The following is an 8,562-nucleotide window of genomic DNA, read 5'->3' as shown; positions in this document are numbered from 1 at the left end:
CGACTACACAGTTACAGACATTAGTTAATATACTAAAGAAAACGTCTAACATTTGTACATTCAAAAAGTAAATCAGAACATCTTTGAGCTTTTGTTGTGTTCTTTAATGTGGTTAACGATTGTGAATCCAAACTTAAAGGTTTTACAGCTGGAATTTACTGTGCAGTGGGCGTTTTAGTCAGTAAGGCCATTGGTTTTATTTGGGGAATCTCATTCAAATAAAGACAAAAAACACTCAGTGATGCAGTTATACAAGGACAAAATTATGACTTAATCTCAACACAAGACATGTAGCTCCGGCTGCTGCGCAATTTGACAACTTGTATAAACAAATCCGGCCACCTGCTGAAGAGTCCTTTAGCATAAGAACCACTGGACCATGCTTTACGAAAGAAGATAATTCAATACCACAATTCCTTGTGGCGGCAATATTTAAATAGTGAAGTAACATTTGGCCGTTCACGACAAATAACTATCATGGTTGTTACGTTCCAGCTCCCAAAAGGGAGGGGAACATGACAACCCACTGCTCCGGCCCACCGGTGCCAGCAAAAGGGGTATGGAGTCGCGGTGCGAGAAAAGGACAAACACAAAATATAGTATAACGCTTTTATCTAAACAAAATAAATACACATAAATAAACAATAACTTTCTGGGAAATGGGGAGGGCTGGCAGGACCAAAACAAAGAAATAAACAAAAAGGTCCCCACCCCTAACCTGTACTAACCCCCCCCAATCGAAAAGCACTCTACCTGGCACACGGTCAAGGCGCCCTAACCAAACTTACAGGTGGTGGTCCGCTCAGGTCTAAACTGGTGTTTCTAGACAGAAGTAAACCTACGGGTGATGTATCCCCGGGGTAGCTCTAAATCTACTCCCCACTCCCTGTGAACAAAAGAGAAAACAAATAATTAGTCAAATGACCCAAACAGTTGCTCTCTTCTGCTGCTACACGTTTCCAAAAGGAACACAAGTTATCGAACACTAAACACAACTGATATCTCCTCACACAGGGTACAAACCAAAAGCAACATGTGTGAATATGCAGCGAGCATCCCCCCGAACTGGTCCAAAACTGGGCTTTTTAAAGAGCCCAGCCAGCTGCAACCAATGACGAGAGGGGTGAAGCTCCGGGTCCCAATCCTATCTGGAAAACCAACACACCCACACACACACACACACACACGTAATCCCCTAATTGGAAACATTATACGAACCCAGATTTCTGGGGACGTAACAATGGTCGAGAAACGCAGATCATGTTAATAACCGTTTGCATGACTGATTTATATTTCACCGTTGTTAATGAAGTAATACTTTGACTCCAGTGACCCTGTATGCAGGATAAGCCTGTTTTTGATCAATTCCATGGAGTGGAAGTGTCCTGGATGTAACTTTTGGTTCAAAGCAAGATGCTCGGACGAAGCACCTAAACTCTTAATCTGGTCAGGGGTCGTGTGATTGCGGCATAGCTGACCTATACTCTCACCTGCTCACCTACCTGTCCATATGCAGATGAGCCCAGTCACGGGCCACGTTTGCGCCAATCAGAAACCGATCCGGATATCTCTCCCTCTCTCTCCATCTTGGACTCTATTTCTATCGCGCTTTTTTCTCATTCTTTTATGCCACCAGAACACTGTGGAAATAAAAGAGGCTGTAGTTTATCAGCAGAGGGCAACCTGGAGTCACCTACTTTCATTATGACCATCCAAATAAACTTTCTCCATGTCCAAATAATTGAACTCTGGACACGCAGAGCAAACACACTGTGTGGCTGCCGAAGGGTTTGTCAAAGGTTACAAGAAAATAAGTTATCCAGATTTTAAGCACGAGTTACACAGCGTTTGAAAAATAAAATCCTTTTTTAGGAGGTGTGGAAAGAGTATAATAGATTTCCCAGGCCAGAACAAAATTATTATGTGGTTACCTGGTGGACAATGAACAGCAAGTTTTACCAAATAATGTGATCAATGTTTAAATAAATCTACATTTGCGACATTCAGATTATTCAGCCTATTTGAATAAAATTATAGCCAGTAATGATTTTGATTAGATCGTCACTGTAGAAAAGTCTCTGCTGTTGAAACCTAAACAAAAATTTCCGAGAAATTACTCAACACAGCTCTCACCTGATTAGTTGTCTGTTTGCCAATTCAATATGTTTGTTTGTTTTGGGGTAAATATGCTGATTTATCAGGTCCACAACGAGATTTAAAATGAACAAAAAATGTCCCTGTAGAAAAGATTTTAAGCTGTTTTTTGTAACGTTGCCGTGAACTGTTCATTCTCAAAGTTATTTTGTGTTGTTCATCTTTGTCCTCAGAGCAGAGATAAACTCTCTCCAAGCTCAACAGTTTCTCAATCGCTGCTGGTAAATGATAACAATGTTAATGTGGGTATAAGTTCATATGTGTGTGCAGAAACCCTCGGTCAGGTAAGGCGGAGGTGCAGGAGGAGGGTGGACGGAGGATAAAAGGCGAGTGACAGCCTTCATTCACTGCAGATCAGTCAGGAGGATGAGTAGGACGATGTGGTGGCTGGTGGCCTCTGTGGCCTCGACCCTCCTCACTTGCCTGGCTAATGGAGCTCCATTGCATTTAAATTCAATTTAAAAAGTGTTTATACAAATATATCACTCCAGTGAGTAAGAGACTCGTGTCTCACTTAATGAGAAGCTACGGTCCAGTTTGTCCTTTGTGTCACAAGGTCATGTAAACTCTCAAATGAGGCCAGTCAGCTGACCCTGAATGTGGTTCAGAGTTGGCACAACAGTCTCTTCTGCCAGACAGAGCCAGAGTCTGTAGCCATGAATGTTTGTCCAGTGCTGCATCTTCATCTAAGTAATCAATAGGTTACTCATTGGGGGTGAAGTCACTGCAGTCGGGATCCTCTGATTTTGGTGAATTTGAACTTTTACTCACATCATTTGAGACAGAGGTTTTGGAATCAGGATAAATCTGAGGTTAGAAGATAGAAAATATTTCTGTTAGACAAAACTGTTTATTTATTCTGACTTTTTTCTTGTGAAATGAAGAAACACAAATCCTAAATCTCACAAAGATTCCCGCAATGAGGCTTTTCACAAGTCAGGGGTCGAACACGAGAAAGGTTGGGAACGACTCCTCTGGCAGATCCACTCTCGCAATGTTTGGACAAATAGGCAAACCTGTAATTGTGTTTAAATGGTGACAACAATCCTGTTATGGGGGATGAGGACAGGATCCAAAAGCAGAACCGGGGACAAAGTCTTGTGGTCAACAAACGAAAATCTTAATTTCTTAAGAGGCTCGTGAGGAGAAGGTCGCGAGTGCAGGATCCGGAGCGAAGGCTGCGTAAGCGTGCTGGTGTGTGGCGTAGAGTCGCGTCGATGAGAAGTAATGATCCGATGAGGAGGCCTGGGAGACAGCAGGCTATAATTCGTGTCAGATTGCTGATTGGCCACAGGTGCGGGTAGTGAGAGCACTCCTCTTGGTCGCCCCACCCAGCCTGAAAACACAGCAGCGCCAGCCAGCACCCAGGATCAAAATATACAACACTAAATAAAGGCCCGAAAATCATAATCACCACAAATCCATCATTATCTCCACCTGACGTAAGCCTGTGGGACATCATGTGTTCTGTCTCGTGTGCATGTGAGTTTCTACCAGTTTGTGCGTCCAGCAAATCTCACACACACTGGACCCATCAGCCTAATAAGGTTTGTGCTCATTTATAAATGTAAATACAGTCATTTCTTTATCTAGTCCTCAATGGGAACATCTTCCATACCACACGTTAGATGTTACGATCCCATAAAGTCAGGATCTATACATGACTGAATAAGTCCCCTTCTGCTCTTATCTTTGACCCCATCGTGATTCTCAGGGAGCCTAGAAGGACCGTTCAGTGAGACTTTGTTTTGGAGGGAAGGGGAGACGCAACAGGCAGAGATCTGCACTTTGTCACTCTCTCTTCCTCTCACCGCTGCAGGAAGGTGATGTCAGCCCCCAACTTGTTGCGTGTAGGTACAGCAGAACAAATCTTTGTGGAGTGTCAAGACTGCACTGGAGGAGACATCAACGTCATCATCAGCGTGTGGAGCCATCCAACCAAAGACAAAGAGCTGGCCAACACAGCTGTGACACTTAATGCTGGTAATCATTTCCAGCAGCTTGGACGAATAACGGTAATTTGAATATTCTGAGACGGTCACTGTGTTGGCAACATTTTCGTAGCCACAAATGTTTAATAAAGAAATCCAGAAGCGATCATGATTTAGACCCTCTCACCCTGCTTCTGATGCACTATTGGTGTCTCTTTATACTGATTTCAGATCCCTGCTGGAGACTTCAGTAGGGAGGCCAGCACGAAGCACTATGTGTACCTAAAAGCTCAGTTTCCTGACCAAGTGCTGGAGAAAGTGGTCATGCTGTCCTTCCAGTCTGGGTACATCTTCATACAGACTGATAAGACCCTCTACACCCCAAAAGACAAAAGTGAGTTTCAATCTACATCAATGCTACGACACACCGACTGGTGAGAATGTCTTTGAGTGCATTTATGTCAATATGAATGATTTTACCTTAAATTAGGTTCAAATCAGTTACATGACCCTAAATAGAAAGAGGCTCTGTGTCAGTTCTTTACAGGATGTTTGCTGTGACGCCTCGTATGGAGCCAGTGGGGGCGGATGCTCAAAACCAACCTCAAGTTTCTAATTCCATCGAAATTATGGTATTTCTGATTTATCAACGAGCACATAATTAAATGTGATATCATAGAGTCACTGTGACTGGCACTACAAAACAATGCATGTCTCCCTCTAGTGGGGAATCGACATCTTTCACTTATCAGTGAAATAGCTGAAAAAAGGGTCAACATCATTCAGTCTATGGACAACACATGTTGACATAGATAAGGGGTTTTAGAGATGAGACGTACACAAACATTGGCATGAATTTATTAACTGAATTTGTAACCTAATGCTGATGCCTTTTGAAAATGTTTAGACCCCCGAAGGTGTCATTGTACCACGTGATCCAGTCGGTTTAATATCCGGAATCCACTCTGGATTTTACCAACTTCCTGAAATTGCTAGGTTAGTGCTGTATTTATTTATTTTCCACATTTCATTCTTTGACATTGTATTGTTAAGTGGTGTATTACATCAGAAAATATTGAAACCAAATAATTTAGCATCATGGAAAGTAAGCTAGATTTGATATATTATTATTAATCTATATGTTGTCTATGTTGCATTTTTTTAAACTACTTTTCATTTAGTTTTTGGACAGCACCTACGTACGTAAGTCAGTGTCAGTATGGAGACACTGAATATTGATACTTTTCATTTGAGCCAATTAAGGCGATCTGATGAATTTATGAATGATAGTTAAGCTCAGCTGGAGGAATTAGTTGCGTGAAAGTAATTCCATTTGCTTGTTTTACGAGCCTGGCTGTGATTCAACTTGGTTGGTAAGTCTTCTGTGCTGACTCGTTACTGCACTTTCTGTCACGATCGGACAATGGCCCTGAACCCAAATGCATGACTCCCCAGACGAGGTTCAAAATCAAACTTTATTTACAAAAGGAAACAAATGAAAATCACTGTCAGCAGAGGAAAAAAAGGACAAAAAAGGATTTAGAAAATAAACGCTAGGCTGACAAAGGAATGAGCAGAAAGCGAGCCTGAACAAAGTCCAAAACAACGTAGCAAGACTTGACAAAGCACATGACAAAGAGCAGGTTCTCTTTAACTGGGACAAGACGAACTGGAACAGGACAAAGGGAGACGCAGACAATATATACACACAGGTTGAGGACACAAGTGGAAACAATAAAGGGCAGAGCAGACAATCGGACCAGCACACAGGGGGAAGGGGCAAGTTGCCTGAGAGGAAGGTTAGTTTTCAAAATAAATCACCAGACAACAGAGACACGGGACAACCTGATTAGCACCGCTTCTTGGACATGACACTTTCTCTCTATGAAGCTCGTATGGAAGATTTGCCCAGCTTGTCTTCACCAAAGAAAGATCTGGCTGCGTTTTGCCCAACATGCATATCAATTGTATTACGATGTATTATATTACCAAATGAGACAGCAGGCAAACCGCTACGATGAACTAGACCTGTCTAAAATCATTGTTCAAACTGAGCCTATAAAAATATTAAATACAAGGTGCCCACCCTTTCCATCCATGGCAAAGTCTCCTGAAAACTTCAATTATTCTATTTTAAAGATCAGTGTCACCTCTATGCAATAATATATATTTTTTCATTTCTTATATTTCTGTTTCTGTGTGTGTGTGTGTGTGTGTACGCAGTCCTGGACTGTGGAAGGTGGTGACAAGGTTCAACAGCAACCCACAGCAAAGCTATTCTGCAGAGATTGAGGTCAAAGAATACGGTGAGTCCTTCATTACCTGCATGTGTATTTTAGACCGACATGAACCTGCTACATTAACACATTTTTTGACCTAATTAGACACAAAATATATATTTTTCCATTTTGCAGTGCTGCCCAGTTTTGAGGTTAAACTGAAACCTATACGAGTTCCTTCTTCTACGTAGACAGTGAACAGTTCACAGTTCAACATCGAGGCTAAGTATGTGAAGGTTATTTGTTTTTGTGGTGGAGAAACCAGGTTTGATTGGTAAATGAATTGCAGAAGGAAGTAGAGGTTGTTTGCAGCTTTTGGTTTAGTCTGATTTATGTTGGTCTGTTAGTGTTTTCTGTGTTGCGTCATTGTGGGCCTTAACACGTGCCTGTCTTGTGGCTTTAGGTATCTGTTTGATGAATGGGTGGATGGGACCGCCTACGTGGTATTTGGGGTCATTCAAGAGGATCAAAAGCAAAGCTTCCCAAGCTCTCTTCAGAGAGTGCCGGTGAGCCCCTTCTAACACTTTGCTGTATTTACTTTATGTTTTACAAGACTACAATTTTCTGTTATTACTACATCTGCAGTGGTTTCAGCTGAGTTGCTACAATTCTATGAATGTACATTATTTATTTAGGATATTTCATAAATAAACCAGGGCGGCACGGTGGCGTGGTGGTTAGCACTGTCGCCTCACAGCAAGAAGGTCCTGGGTTCGATTCCCCCCAGTGGCCTTTCTGTGTGGAGTCTGCATGTTCTCCCCGTGTCTGCGTGGGTTCTCTCCGGGTTCTCTGGCTTCCTCCCACATTCCAAAGACATGCTCTGGGGATCAGGTCAATTGGGGACTTTAAATTGCCCGTAGATGTGTGAATGTGAATGGTTGTGTGTCTCTGTGTAGCCCTGCTGGCGACCCGTAAAAAGGAATGTTTATTAATATATATATAAATATGGGTTGCTTGGGAAAAGGGGCTGGGCGGAACCAAAACAATGAACAAAACAAAATAGTCCCTCTTGCCTATCTGACCTGAAACCCCCCCCCCCTAACCTAGCTTGAGCACTAGCAAGGCTCACTAACCAAATACAGGGGGTGGTCCGCCCAGGTCTTGCCTAGTGTTTCTAGACAGGAGGATGACTACGGGTGGTGTAGACCCATGGGCAGCTTGCCTACGCACTCCCAAGGTGCTTCCCCTTTTCCCTGGGAACAAAAGACAAAAAAAACAGGATTAAACACAAATGACAAATTTCACAAGCACACAGAACAAGATTTAACAGAGACTCCAAGTCACACCCAACGAGCGAGAGCTTCCTAACAAAAATGGCACCACTTTATGTGTTGCGAGGGAAGGAATCCAGGTGCAGCCACTGACGAGTGGGTGGGGCCAGATCTCCAGTCTGGGGACTGCTGCTCCTGGAATCAATCACCTATCAAGGCACAAAACAAAGCCACCAAACACAGAAACTGGGGAACGTAACAGTTCCTCAAACAAGAACGAGATGTGAATAGAAAATAAACACTGTTCACTAGTCAAACCAGCCCGGATAGCTACATTCATTCCACTGGGCGCTGCACACCAGTTCAACACTTTTGGGTAAAATAACTGGGTCATTATTTGTTTTCCTGAAATCATTTTTTTTTAAATGATAATTTTTGTATCAGTAGGTGAAAATAAAATGACCTCGTATAAGTTTTTGTGTGAATGCGTTTGTGTGTTTGAATCAACACACAGGTGGTGAAATGGTGGAGGCAGAGTTAAGAAGCATCCAGATTGTCCAATCACCTTACACCATTCTCTTCAAGAAAACTCCCAAATATTTCAAACCTGGAATGTCCTTTGATGTTATGGTGAAGTACTTATTTACATTTACATGGTTGACCGCAAATGTGTGGATTATGACTTGGCACCTCCAGGCAACTTACAAAAAATGGAAGGGAGCGATTTATTAGAAGAAAGAAGAAGTTGTGTTTCCAGAACCAGGAAGAGCATGTTTAATTCATCTTTAATGAAGGAATTGAGCAAAATATGGATTAAACTGAGTTTAAGAAGAAGTATGAACATCCTTTTTTTAAACTAGATATTAAATTAATTATTCAAGTTGTGGATAGAAAGACAATTGAAAATAAGTCTTTACTTACTAAGTTTACTTTTTCCTACAGTTTTTAAGACGTATGCATTTATTCATAATGAAATACGTTCAGTTA

General features: G+C 42.0%; 1 pseudogene across 1 annotated transcript; it reads left to right on the top strand.

The window, feature by feature from the left end:
* Positions 1 to 2,297: 2,297 nt before the first annotated feature.
* On the top strand, positions 2,298 to 8,244 carry LOC144383337 (complement C3-like; annotated as a pseudogene). The gene is made up of 9 exons (XR_013450694.1): positions 2,298 to 2,597; positions 3,974 to 4,169; positions 4,317 to 4,479; positions 4,623 to 4,717; positions 4,993 to 5,081; positions 6,309 to 6,391; positions 6,500 to 6,590; positions 6,768 to 6,870; positions 8,090 to 8,244. The product of XR_013450694.1 is annotated as a complement C3-like (transcript).
* The last annotated feature ends 318 nt before the right edge of the window (positions 8,245 to 8,562 follow it).

Source organism: Gasterosteus aculeatus, chromosome 9, assembly GCF_964276395.1.
Source record: "Gasterosteus aculeatus chromosome 9, fGasAcu3.hap1.1, whole genome shotgun sequence".
Classification (NCBI taxonomy): domain Eukaryota; kingdom Metazoa; phylum Chordata; class Actinopteri; order Perciformes; family Gasterosteidae; genus Gasterosteus; species Gasterosteus aculeatus.
This window is presented reverse-complemented; position numbering and strand designations above follow the sequence as displayed.